We start from the raw sequence: 9,068 nt of genomic DNA, 5'->3' as shown, positions 1-9,068 counted from the left end.
TCGGCTCACCGCAACCTCTGCCTCTCGAGTCCAAGCGATTTTCCTGCCTCAGCCTTCCAAGTAGCTGGGACTACAGGCGTGTGCCACCACCCTCGGCTAATTTTCTATTTTTAGTGGAGACAGGGTTTCATCATGTTGGTCCAGCCGGTCTCAAACTTCTGACCTCAACTGAGCTACCTAGCTAGGCCTCTCAAGAAGTGTTGGGCCGGGCGCGGTGGCTCACGCCTATAATCCCAGCACTTTGGGAGGCCGAGGCGGGTGGATCACAAGGTCAAGAGATCGAGACCGTCCTGGTCAACATGGTGAAACCCCGTCTCTACCAAAAATACAAAAATTAGCTGGGCATGGTGGTGCATGCCTGTAGTCCCAGCTACTCGGGAGGCTGAGGCAGGAGAATTGCCTGAACCCAGGAGATGGAGGTTGCGGTGAGCCGAGATCGCGCCATTGCACTCCAGCCTGGGTAACAAGAGCGAAACTCCGTCTCAAAAAAAAAAAAAAAAAAAAGAAGTGTTGGGATAACAGGCGTAAGCCACAGCACCCGGCTCCTCTCCCGCTTTCTTTTCTTTATTTTCATTTTTGCTGTCTCTTGACAAATCCCTCATCCATCCTCTACTTTGCCATCTGTTATGGGTCTTTCTCGTTCTTCTTTTCTCTGTCTCAGGTTTTCTACCAGTCTCTGTCTCCTGATCCCTTTGGCCCACACAACAATCACAGGAGTGTTAGGAGTCGGACGCCTGCATCCTGGAGGAGCGCATTTTCCAGGGACTGGAGCTGGGCAGGCCACCAGGAGGGAGGTGTGGGGGCGACGGCGCCTTAAGACAAGGGTGGGGGTCTGCAGGACCCCAGGACCAGGCAGAGGGCCGCAGCGCTGCGCTCCAGGGGCCGACAAGGGCGAAGGCGGTAGGTACACCGGGACGAGCATCCACCTCTCGGGTGAGAACTTCAAAAAGCGTGGGGCAGGAAGACTCAGAAAAAGGTTCTGAGCAGGAAAACTACACAATAGGAAGTCTACAGACTTTATAAAGTGTTTTATATAAACGCTTTATAAAGTGTCCTATAGCAGAAAGACCGGGAACGGAACCAGCCTCAATGCGACTTTCAAACCAAAAATAAGCGACCCCCGGACTCTCACGGCGCGTCTCAATTTGCTCCGGGTGAAAATACGGGCGACAATTTTCAGGTCTGTTGGGACCCCACAACCCAGGTACAGAAGAGCCAGGGGACCTGGGAAGCGCAGACTTAATACCAGACAGAGGAAAACTTACCCGCCGCGGTGGGACCTTCACTTCGCGCGACCTGCTTCCGGGTTTGCGAAATCCCGCAGGAAGGAAGCCAGGCCTGGGCGAGACCCTCGAGGGGGTGGGCGGGGCCTGGGCGAGACCCTCGAGGGGGTGGGCGGGGCCTGGGCGAGACCCTCGCGGGGTGGGCGGGGCCTGGGTGAAGTAGGGGCGGGGCGCGAGGCGGAGAGACCTCGCCCTTTAGCACCGGCAGAGGGTGGGGCCGGGACCTGTGCATCTCTCAGCCTGGTTCTCAGCGTTTCTTTTTCAGGTTTTGGAGGCGAAACGGACCGGGAAGGCTAAGACATAATTCAACAGCCGTGGAATTTTTTTTTTTTTTTTTTTACGATTCCTGGAAGCAGCAAAGTAACCCTCCCCCCGGCCTGGCTTTCTTCCTTTTTTTCTTAAATCTTTTTTTTTTTTTTTTTTTTTTTTTATGGTAGGGTTTCACCATCAAGGCCAGGCTGGTCTTGAACTCCTGACCTCTGGTGATCCACCCACCTCGGCCTCCCAAAGTGGTAGGATTACAGGCGTGAGCCACAGCGCCCGGCCTCTAAAACCTTTTTAGACAAAATTTTTGATGGCGTGACATAGGGATCCAACATTATTCTTTCCCATGTGGATATCCAGTTACTTGCTTCACCACATTTGTGGAAGAGATCTACTACTTTCTCTTTTGTATTTACTTTTTTGTTTTACCTTTTTTTTTTTTTTTTTTTTTTTGAGATAAACTATTTCTCTATCACCCAGGCTAAAGTGTAGTGGTGAGATATCGGCTCACTGCAGCCTCTGCCTCCTGGGCTGAAGCAGTTCTCCTCCCTCAGCGTCCAGGTTGGCTGGCATTCAGGCCTTCACCACCATGGCCGGCTAATTTTTGTATTTTTGGTAGAGAAGGAGTTTCACCATGTTGGCCAGGCTGGTCTCGAATTTCTGACTTCGACTGACCCACCTGCTTTGGCCTCCCAAAAGGCTGGGCTTACAGCCTGAGCCACAGTGTCTGGCCCAAGAAACACTCTATTTCACTTAGTAAATGTTGAGAAAATATAATTGAAAACAAAAAAAATATTTCCCGAAATGAGAAATCATCTCCACTACAATAAGACAGAAAGAAATAAAAACCATTTTATTAATAAATAAGCCTTAGACCAGAATGTGATGGGAAATAGAGGCAAACAGCTAAGATATTGAAAAGAGATGCCAGATGCAGTGGCTCATGCCCGTAATCCCAGCACTTTGGGAGACCGATGCAGGCAGATCACCTGAGGTCATGAGGCCGAACCAGCCTGACCAACAAGGAGAAACTCCGTCTCTACTAAAAACACAAAATTAGCTGGTTGTGGTGGCACATGGCTGTGATCCCAGCTACTCGGGAGGTTGAGAGAAGAGAATCGGTTGAACCAGGGAGGCAGAGGTTGCAGTGAGCTGAGATTCCCCCTACTGCACTCCAGCCTGGGCAACAAGAGCAAAACTTCCTCTCCAAAAAAAAAAAAAAAAAAAAAAGAGTGAGAGAAAGAGACTTCACTGTTCTTTACAATCAATTAACTACATGTTTTCAAGGACAAACACTAATCAGTCCTCAGGTAAGAGGACTTGACAACACCCTTGGTCACACATGTTCATCCTGGCTCTACTTGGTAATGGATAGAGTGACCATCTGTGTCGGCTCATTAGCTTCATCCCGAGAAAGGGGAACAAATTTTAACCCATGTCTTTTTGAAAAGTGTGAGTTTCACAACATGGTGACAGGCACCCTCTCTGGTGAGGCTCCTACAATCTGACAGAAATTGATCTCAGCAGTAAATAATAAAATTTAGAAGATATGATTAAGTGTAGAGTTCATGTGAACACTAAGCTTGAAGATAGCCACCTGGAAACTCCAAATGAATGGGATGAGTCTTCCAAATTAGAGACCTTAAGGTTTCACACACATAGGTAAAGACGGAGAAGTTTCTGCAGAATCACCACATTTCCATTCAAGACCAGTGCATAGGTTGTGGCAACGTGATTGGTCACACATTGATACACTTCAAGGGAGGTTAGTATATCACTCCACAAGAAGGAACAATGATCTGAGGAAGTTCTCATCTCTGGGACTGTTTAGTCTTCCTAAATATTCACAGGAAAACTCTTAGAAGTTGTGTTGCGTATCACTGCACTCAGGTTGCATGAGCACATTCCTCTCAAGGCCCAGAATTATTTAAAGTTCCATAGCTTTAAATTGGAGTTATTTGATGATGGAATTATTTAATTTCCTATTGAGATACAGTACTATCTCCCTGTTTGCCTTCCAAAGAGCACTCATAAGTCCATCAGAATTATGTCCCTGTGTCATTAAGCTGAAAAATAATGTAGTCTGTTAAAAATACCACTTCAGGCCGGGCACAGTAGCTCTCACCTGTAATCTGAGCACTTTGGGCGGCCGAGGCGGGTGGATCACCTGAGGTCGGGAGTTTGAGACCAGCCTGACCAACATGGAGAAACCCCATGTCTACCTAAAATCCAAAATGAGCCGAACGTGGTGGTGTATGCCTGTAATCCCAGCTACTCAGGAGGCTAAAGCAGGAGAATTGGTTGAACCTAACAGACAGAGGTTACAGTGACCTGAGACCATGCCATTTATTTGCTTGTTTAAGACAGGGTCTAGCTCTGTCATGAAGGCTACAGTGTGGTGGTTAGGTCAGGCCTCACTGCAGCCTCCAGCTTCCTGGTTCAAGTGATCCTCCTACTTCAGCGCCCTGAGTAGCTGGGGCCACAGGTGTGCACCACCACACCTGGCTGATTTTTTTGATTTTTTAGTAGAGACAAGGTCTTACTTTGTCGCCCAGGCTGATCTCGAACTCCCTGGCTCAAGCAATCCTCCTGCCTCAGCCTCTCAAAGTGCTGGGATTACAGGTGTGAGCCACCACTGCAAGCCCTGACTTTATTTCCATGAAATATGAGATTGTCCTTTGCCTCCTGTGTGTAAAAGGCAGTTCTGCGTGTCATCTTTCAGTTTCCATTATCCACTCAAACAAGTCAGGGCCTTGCTTATTTTAATAAGCCATTTTAATTATCAGTCCCCGCTGCCTCTGCCCCAAACTAAGGGGAGATCACCTGGCCTGCAGGACACATGACTCGACCCGCTCAAATAAGATGCTTTGCATGAAAACCATTTTCAACTTAAGAGTAAAAACGATTCTGAGTTCAATATAGATGGCCCACTACAATGTTGTTTATTTATTTTGAGACGGAGCCTCCCTCTGTCACTCAGGCTAGGCTGCAGTGGTGCAATCTTGGCTCACTGCAACCTCAGCCTCCTGGGTTCAAGTGATTCTCCTTGCCTCAGCCTCCCAAGTAGCTGGGATTACAGGCACCCGCCACTACGCTAGGCTGTTTTGTATTTTTAGTAGAGACGAGGTTTCACCATCTTGGCCAGACTAGTCTTGAATTCTTGACCTCGTGATCCACCCGCCTCGGCCTCCGAAAGTGCTGGGATTACAGGTGTGAGCCACTGCACCCTGCCAACAATGTTATTTTACCTTCGATTGTTTGAAATACTAACTTAAAACGGACAGGAAGCATCCCTATGATATTAGGGGTAATATTACGGCACATCAGAAACAATCCACCAATCAGTACACGGAGGATGCAGACCTGAGGGCAAGAGGATGGCAGCAGGACCTTCCGGCCCCAGCTGAGGAGAGAACCTGGACCCTCCCGCTTTAGAACAGCACCCTTTCCAGACCCCACCCTTAAGATGACCATAGTCCTCTGGCCTCACCTTTTTACACTCCCTGGCCAGGCTGCCAGACAGCCTCCTCCTCCTTGGCCTCGAAAATGCTGGGATTACAGGCCTGAGCCACTGTATGTGGTCTCATCATAAATTTGATGATTCTTCTTGCTTTAATTTTAGCAGAATTCATATTGCTTTGATAGAGTCTGTTTTCGAACTCGTGTTTGAAAGGGCTTCAAACTGTTCAGACATGCCTGTTCAGACATGTTATAACAGATTTGTACCAGTTTATATTAGTGCAAAAAAAGTGTCAAATTAATACACAATTTTCTCATAATGCATATTTTTTCATGAGCTTCTTGAAGACCACTTGTACTAGAAAACTGTATTCAAGAGTATACAAAAAGGATTGCAGATAACCCAGTGCCACCTAGTTCTAGGATGCAAGGATGGTTCAACATATTCAAGCAAATTTATGTGATACACCACTTGAACAGAATGAAAGATGAAAACCACATCAACTCAACAGATGGGGAAAAAGCATTTCACAAAACTCAACATCCAATCATCATAGAAATCCTAAACAAAATAGAGAAGAAAATTTACCTCAGCAATACAAAGACCATCCATGAAATGACCATAGCTGAAATAACCAATCAGGGAAAAGGAAATGCTTTTCCTGAAGGATCTCACATGATGCAAGAATGCTCTCACCCCTTCTATTCAATAAATACTGGCTGTCCTAGCCAGAGCAAGTAAAAAGCCAAATAAAACTCATCCAAATCAGGAAGAAAAAAGTAAAATTATATTTGTTTGTAGATGACATACTCTTCTGTATGGAAAATCACAAAGAGTCAACCAAAATACTGCTGGAACTAATAAACACATTCAGAGTATTCGCAGAAAAAAATAATCAGCATTAAAAATTAGCTGAATTTCCATAAATTAACAACAAACAATTTTTTTTTTTTTTTTTTTTGAGACGGAGTTTCACTCATGTTACCCAGGCTGGAGTGCAATGGCGTGATCTCGGCTCACCGCAACCTCTGTCTCCTGGGTTCAGGCAATTCTCCTGCCTCAGCCTCCTGAGTAGCTGGGATTACAGGCACGCGCCACCATGCCCAGCTAATGTTTTGTATTTTTAGTAGAGACGGGGTTTCACCATGTTGGCCAGGATGGTCTCGATCTCTTGACCTCGTGATCCACCTGCCTCGGCCTCCCAAAGTGCTGGGATTACAGGCTTGAGCCACCGTGCCCGGCCAACAACAAACTATTTTAAAAGAAAATTTAAAAACACACCCATTTCCCAGTGGACTTAAAGTAAGAAATACTTAGGAATAAATGTAAAAAGGTGAGAAGTTTGTACCTTGAAATCTACAAACATTGATCAAAATGATTAAAAACATATACAGGTATTGATCTACTTACAACCAATGCAATTTACGACCATTCAACTTTACGACCACAATCGCTAGCCACGACTGCTCCATGTCTGGCAGCGCAAACATTGCCCAGCTGGGCCTACGACAGTGCGGACCAGCTTCCGGCAGCAATACCATCTCCGCATGCACCATTTCAACTGTTATCCCAGACTCGGTACAGCAATTTGTGTTTTGTGTCTTGGATATTTTTCATCAAACCCCTCCCAATAAACTTCTTATACATTTCGAAGCAATGGACCCAAACATCGAACGATTTGCAAGGATTGAACGGATGGTGCACGATGTGTTTCCTCTGTACCGTGAAATTTATGAAGAAAAAAAGAAACATACAATTCAGACAAAGCTCACCATGTTTATGAAAAAACCAACTCCGGTAACCCCAACTGCTGCCTCAGATGGCAACATCAACGATCCGCAGCCAAGCACCAGCGGCCAATAAAATGTTTCGTACATGTTTATATATTTTGATATGTTTTGCAATTCGGAAAATGTTCCCATGGTATTTTTTACACCTTTATTTTGTATTTTTGTATGCACCTGTATTTTGTAATTTTGTATATTCTGCAAATATTAAACCAGTTGTACTGGTAATGCAGTGTTTTACTCAAACCTGACGAATGTAAAAATAAGAAACAAAATGGTGTAGAGATGATACAAATGGCATAAAATGAACAAAGAAAATTATGATATATAAAAATAATGAAAGAAAATTATGATAAAATATGACTTAAAGATTTTTATAACATCATTTCACAGTACTGTACATATAGCCTACTCAACTTACGACCAAATCGTGTTACGACCGGTCTGTCGGAACCAATCGTGGTCGTAAGTCGAGCACTAGCTGTATAGAGATACAACCCATATTGATGGATTAATATTGTTAAATGATTATATAACCCAATGTGATTTAAATTCAACACAATACGCATAAAAATTCCAATCAGTTTATGTTAAAGAAACAATAAACAGGCTGGAAAAAAGTGTCTGAAGTCTGTTGGCCAGGCTGGTATCAAACTGCTGACCTCAAGTATCTATCCAGCTTGGCTTCCCAAAGAGCTGGGATTACAGACATAAACCACCACACCTGGCTCAATCTTCTTAACATAAACACTTTAATGTCAATTAATGCTTGAACTCCATGTTAAGTCAACTCAAAATCAAGTCAATGCTAAATTGACTCTAATGTTAATTAATGCTTGATGGTTTGCTATATTCACTGCATTTGCAGCAATTATCTCAAAAATGAATTTTCTGATGTTTTGCAATCCCCTTGCCACACATATGACATTTGTTAAGATTTCTGTCCTGGGCTGGGTGAGGTGGCTCACACCTGTAATCCCAGTACTTTGGGGGGCCTACGCGGGTGGATCACCTGATGTCCGGAGTTCAAGACCAGCCTGACCAACATGGTGAAACCCTGTCTTTATAAAAAAAAAAAAAAAAAAAAAACCACAGAAATTAGCCGGGCTTGGTGGCGCATCCTCATAATCCCAGCTACTCAAGAGACTGAGGCAGGAGAATTGCTTGAAGATGGAGGTTGCAGTGAGGCGAGGTCACACCATTGCACTCCAGCCAGGGCGACAGTGAGACTCCCTCTCAAAAAAAAAAAAAAAAAAAAAAAAGCCGGGCGCGGGGGCTCAAGCCTGTAATCCCAGCTTTCTGGGGGGAAGAGGCAGGATAGCTTTAAGCCCAGGGTTTCAAGACCTGCCTGGGCAATATAGTAAGGCCACCATCCTCCACAAAAAGGAAAAAAATTTCAAGACCAAAAAAAAAAAAGTATTTCTGTCCAGTCTGGATTCTCTAATGTCTAATGATGTGTGAACGTGAATTAAAGGCTTTGCCACAATCATCACACTTGTGAGGTTTCTTTCCTGTATAAATTCTCCTATGTTTCGCATAAGTCATCATGCCCAGTTGTTCTTTTCCTTTTTTTTCTTGAGATGGAGTCTTGCTTTGTTGCCCAGGCTAGAGTGCAGTAGCGCGATCTCAGCTCACTGCAGCCTCCGCCTCTTGGGTTCAACCAAAATTCTCCTGCCTCAGCCGCCCGACTAGCTGAGATTACAGGAATCAGTCACCATGCCTGGCTAATGTTTGTATTCTTAGTAGAGACGGGGTTTCACCACGTTGGCCAAGCTGGTCTGGAACTCTTGACTTCCTGATCTGCCTACCTCCACCACGTAATTACAGGCGTGAGCCACCGCGCCCGCCCCTCATTCTTCTTTTCTATCTCAGATTGGGTTTTTCTTTTCTTTTCAGTTTTTTTTCTATTCTTTTCTTTTTTTTTATTTTTTTTGGAGAGGGATTCTGGCTCCCTCCTCCAGGCGCCAGTGCAGTGGCAGGAGCACGACTCAAGGCATCCTCTACATTCTGGACTCAGCCAATCCTCCAGCTTCGACCTTTCAGGTAGCTGGGACCACAGGTGCGCGAAACCATGCCTGGGTAACTTTAAAAAAAAAAAAAAAAAAAATTTCCGCGGGGCGCGCTGGCTCACACCTGTAATCCCAGGATTTTAGGAGGCCGAGGCGGGCGGATCATGAGGTCAGGAGCTCGAGACCATCCTGTCCAACATGGTGAAATCCGGCATTTAAAAACAAAACAAGGCCGGGCGTGATGGCTCACGCCTGTAATCCATGC

The 9,068-nt window shown here is 45.2% G+C and overlaps 1 long non-coding RNA gene across 1 annotated transcript; it reads left to right on the top strand.

Annotated features, from left to right (window-relative positions):
• The first annotated feature begins 6,311 nt into the window (after positions 1 to 6,311).
• On the top strand, positions 6,312 to 7,389 carry LOC116540742. The gene is made up of 2 exons (XR_004264577.1): positions 6,312 to 6,401; positions 7,284 to 7,389. It is a non-coding gene; the product is annotated as an uncharacterized LOC116540742 (long non-coding RNA).
• The last annotated feature ends 1,679 nt before the right edge of the window (positions 7,390 to 9,068 follow it).

This window comes from Sapajus apella, unplaced genomic scaffold (genome assembly GCF_009761245.1).
Source record: "Sapajus apella isolate SASKATOON/1434 unplaced genomic scaffold, GSC_monkey_1.0 scaffold144, whole genome shotgun sequence".
Taxonomy (NCBI): Eukaryota; Metazoa; Chordata; class Mammalia; order Primates; family Cebidae; genus Sapajus; species Sapajus apella.
The sequence above is the reverse complement of the archived record's forward strand: the minus strand, read 5'-3'. Positions and strand labels throughout refer to the sequence as shown.